Raw genomic sequence first — 5144 nt, forward strand, 5'->3', positions numbered from 1 at the left:
CTCTTCTAAATGTTGGCCTAGGCAAAGAATTTCTGACTGTCATCAAAAGCAAATGCAACAAAAACAGATATAGACAAATGGAACTTAATTGAACTAAAAGCTTCCATACAGTAAAAGAAATAATTAACAGAGTAAACAGGTAACCTACAGAATGGCAAAAAAATGTTTGCAAACTATGCATCTGACAAAGGGCTAATATCTAGAATCTACAAGAATTTCAAACTCAACAAGAAAAAAATAGATAACCCCATTAAAAATGGACAAAAGACATGAACAGATATTTTTCAAAAGAAGACTTACAAGCAGCCAACAAACAGGTAAAAAGGCTCAACATCACTAGTCATCATTGAAATGCAAATTAAAACTACAATGAGATACCATCTTATATCAGTCAGAATAGTTATTAAAAAGTCAAAAAGTAGATATCAGTGAGGATGTGGCAAAAATGGAATGCATATACATTGTTGGTGGGAATGTAAATTGGTACAATCTCTATAGAAAACAGTATGGAGATTTCTCAAATAACTGAAAATACAACTACCATTCAAACCAGCAATACCACTACTAGATGTCTACCCAAATGAAAAGAAATCATTATATCAAAAAGGTATCTGCACTCATATGTTTACTGCAGCACCATTCACAATAACAAAGTCATGAAATAAGTATAAGTGTTCATCAATAGATGATTGGATAAAGAAAATGTGACATATATATACCATGGAATACTATGCAACCATAAAAAATAATAAAATCATATATTCTGCATCAACATGGATGGAGCTGGAGGCCATTATTCTAAATAAAATAACTCAGAAACAAAAAGTCAAATATAGCATGTTCTCACGTCTAAGTGGGAGTTAAACAGTAGGTATACATGGATATCACAGAGGGCAATAATAGATATTGGAGACTCCAAAGGGTGAGAGGGGCCAGGTGCAGTAGCTCACGCCTATGATCCCAGCACTTTGGGAGGCCAAGGGGGTCAGATTGCTTGAGGCCAGGAGTTTGAGACCAGCCTGGCCAACATGGTGAAACCCTACCTCTACTACAAATACAAAAATTAGCTGGGCGTGGTGGCAGGTGCCTGTAACCCCAGCTTCTTGGGAGGCTGAGGCAGAGAATCACTTGAGCCCAGGAGGCAGAGGCTGTAGTGAGCCAAAACCACGCCACTGCACTCCAGCCTGGGCGACAGTGTAAGACTCTGTCTCAAAATAAATAAATTAATTATTTAACTAATTTTTTTAAAGATGAGAGAGTGGCAGAGGGGGTAAAGGCTGAAAAATTACCTATTGGGTACAATGTTCACTATTCAGGTCATGGGTACACTAAAAACCTAAAGTTCACCACTATACAATATATCCATGTTACAAAACTGCACTTATACCCCCTAAATCTATGGAAATAATTTTAGAAAATCATTGCCTATTCCAATTTCATGAATGTGTTCATCTATGCCTTCTTCTTGGAACTTTTTTTTCAGCCCTCTTGGTCATTGCAAAACAGAAACAAAATTATTCATAAATTGTGGGCAGTTCAAGGAACATCTCCGCTGTGTACTTTCTCTTCCCTCTCCTCTCCAGAGGTGGGAGAAGTCAGAAGATGCTGCAAGTAGCTGGTTAATGGAGGTTTTTCACTTTATTTTCCATAAAACTAAGAATCAATGAGAACTAGTGGGAATGTCCCCTTCCCCAGTTAGGACAATGGATGAGTTGAAGGGGAAGAGTCTCTGTTTACTGGACTGTGCATGTGCAGAGGCCACTGAGAAAAGGTGAGCTCGCGGGTATGTTCATTGCTAACCTCGCATATGCACACACAGGTTGTGATTCTTGCAGACAACATGGCTTCTGATCCTTCCTTTGCATACAGCAGTCTTTTTAAAAATATATTGTATAATAATAATATGAATTTCTCTCTCTTGGTTTTTTTTTTTTTTTCTGTTTTGTTTGTTTGTGTGTTTTTCTGTTTCATTTAGGGATGGGAGTAGGAGGGGAGAGGAAGAAAAAATGTCATTTGTCTATTAGATCTTAAGCATACAGAACTCCTGTATGGCTGAATCCAACTTCCTGCAACATAGGGGAACTGGGCAGCACTTGCCTGGAAAAACTGGCTTCAATCAGAAGCTTTTCAGGGCTTTTTTTCAAAGAGAATAAGAAGTTGTGGATTACTGTTAGGGACTGTGAAAAGTGGAATCATCTCTCTACTTGAGAATCACTGTGTAATTTGAAGATAATCTTGACATTTTCACGGTCGTCGGGGAAGTTTCAGGGGGCAGGCATTCCAACTTCCTTTCCTTTACCTCCTGTAAATTCTGCTACCATCTCGTCTCTGCCAGCTTTTGCTCTTGCACCTCCTCCTCCTTCTGCCGCTTAAGCTCACATTTCTCCCATTTCTTCCTTTCTTTCTCCTGGTCAGCTCTGGGAGAAGCCAGGTAGGCCTCATCCTGCTTTTGTCTCCACACCTGGGTCTGGTTTCTTTCTTTCCTTTCCAGGCATTCTGACACCAGGTAAGTCTGGTTTGTACCCATGATAGATAGCAGTTGGTTAATGAGGTCATCCGGTTGAAGGAGGCCTTCTAGCCATCCCACCACAGTCATCCGCTGATCCTTCAGCATCACCATGGCCAGGAATGAATAGGTGTTCTCTCACAAACCCCGGGAGACCCTATATCCCTCAGGTTTGTTTGTAGAGCATGCCCAGAAGAGCATCCTAGAGAAAGAACTTTAGTGAAATAACTTCGGGTTCACAGAGTGTGTTGCAACAAAACTTATCAAAGACCTGTTGATCATCTCCAAGAAGATAAATCAAAGAGTGAAGCTCCAGCTTGGCATCGTTAGGTGCCTGGCTATGTGTTCTGGGCTAGAAGACAGGGTGTGCCCTCCCATATTTCTATTCAAACGCTAGCATAAATGAAACAATGTCCCCAACAGTGTCAGTGATCCGGCTGCAAAGGTGAAGCCGTATAAAACAAAGGGCAAGCCTAAATACATCAAGTATTGTGTCATAGGTAGACTGGAATGGAAGCATTATCAAGTAATAACCCCATCCAAGCAGACCCCTTGGTTGTGGTCTTGAGACAACATAACTGTAGATCCTGTGGTCAGCTGTATTAACTTGCAGGGGTAGGGATGGAGACGGGTTGAAAACGCTCCATACACTCTTTTGTTCATCCAAGCTGTCCTGTTCAGCAACCTCTATGTTCCAGTTATGCTGCTCCAAGGTATGGCAACACTGATCCATAGATTCTATGCCAGTTAGATCCTGAAACTGCAGCAGCTTCTCTGTCTGCTCCTGTGTTAGATCCTGCTCCTCAGACATCGCCTCTATGCTCCTGTGGAGTTTTATTATTTAACCTTTTATATCTATATCTAATATATCTACAATTGCTTTTGATGTACAGTGAGAGCACAGTAAAAATTCGTTTTCATATGGATATCAAATTGTCCCAGCACCACTTATTGAAGACTTTCACTTCATTACTATACTACAGTTTCATCTTTGTCATTAATCAGATAACTGCATATATTGTCGGTTTGTTTTTGGATTTTCTATTCTGTTACATTGGTCTATTTGTCTATCCTCAGGCCCATGAGCTTTGTTATTTTAGCAATATAACAAGTCATGATAGCTAGTGGTCTAAGTCCCCAGCCTTCTTCAGAATCGTCTTGACTGTTCTCGGTTCTTTGCATTTCTAGATGAATTTTAGGATAAATTTGTAAATTTCCGTGGGAGGAACAAAAACAACTGCTGGGACTGTTACTAAAATTGAATTAACCAATAAATTCATTTGGAAAAAATTGACGTCTGGGTGGTTTTGTGATGGATTGATTTAGCTAGGCAATACTATATCTCCCAGAATTCTTTTCCCTGATGGTTTTTGGTTAGGGTAGACCATAGAAGGCCTTCCTTGCAAGAGATTTGGAGTGTAGAAGTAAAGCAGCAGCTATAATTTTTGTGTTCATATTTCAGAGCATGCATTGTTATAGCTCACACACATTGTAGCTAATCTCTTGGCTCACCTTTGTTGGTGTGGAAAAAACAGTCAGGTTGTAATAGCTCCAAATTACTCTGAATCCTCTTTCAACCCCTCCAACTCCTTGGCAAGTGGCACCAGTTTCTCCTGCTGGACACCCACATCACCAAGGCTGGAGGCAATGAGACTTAAGCTGACCCGGGTTCTGCCTCTGTTCTACTCCCTGATATCCTTCTTTCCTTCTCAACTGTCTGTCATACAGATTTGAAGGTCCAGCATTGGACACACAGACAGCCTTATAGAGGCTGTTTTACCAGCTCCTATATTGTGCAAGGTTAAATTCCTATAACAAATCATGGATACATATGCATGTGTTTATATTTATGTATATATATATAGTGTGTGTGTGCACATTTGCATGTATGTGTGTACAGTCATGACTTGCTTAATGATGATGATACATTCTAAGAAATGTGTCATTAAGCAATTTCATCATTGTAAAAATATCATAGAGTGTACTTACACAAACCTAGATGGTACATCCCACTCCACAGCTAGGTTATATGGTATAGCCTATTGCTCCCAGGCTACAAAGTTATACAATATGTTACCGTACTGAACACTGCAGGCAATTGGTAACATAATGGTATTTGTGTATCTAAACATATTTAAAGAACATATGCTTGTTCTATGCTATTACCATTGCTACAGCATCACTAGGCAACCTAAAGTTTTCAGCTCCATTATAAAATTATGGGACCACTATTGTATATGCAGTCTATCATTAACCAAAACTTTGTTATGAGATGCATAAGTGCATTTATTTGTTTATCTTATCTTAGTAGTTCTGCCTCTCTGATTGAAACCTGACTGATACAAACATCTTTACAATATTGGGTCTTCCAATTCATGAACATGGTATATCCCTCTACTAATTTGGTTATCTTTAATTTCTCTCAATAATAATTTGTAATTTTTTGGTGTGATCTTGCCCAAGTTTTATTATATTTATTCCTAATTATTTGATGGTTTTGATGCAATTGTACATTTTATCTTTTTAATTTTCACTTGCAAATGTTCATTGCTGGTATATAAAATACAAATTACTTTTTTTATTTTGATCATGTATCTTGCAGCCTTGCTTAAAGTCAGTTATTAATTTTAATAGCTCA

The 5144-nt window shown here is 38.8% G+C and overlaps 1 pseudogene; it reads right to left on the reverse strand.

The window, feature by feature from the left end:
• Positions 1–1908: 1908 nt before the first annotated feature.
• Positions 1909–3317, reverse strand: LOC103216252 (FAS-associated factor 2 pseudogene; annotated as a pseudogene).
• Positions 3318–5144: the final 1827 nt, after the last annotated feature.

The sequence above is a fragment of the Chlorocebus sabaeus genome, chromosome 9, assembly GCF_047675955.1.
Source record: "Chlorocebus sabaeus isolate Y175 chromosome 9, mChlSab1.0.hap1, whole genome shotgun sequence".
Taxonomy (NCBI): Eukaryota; Metazoa; Chordata; class Mammalia; order Primates; family Cercopithecidae; genus Chlorocebus; species Chlorocebus sabaeus.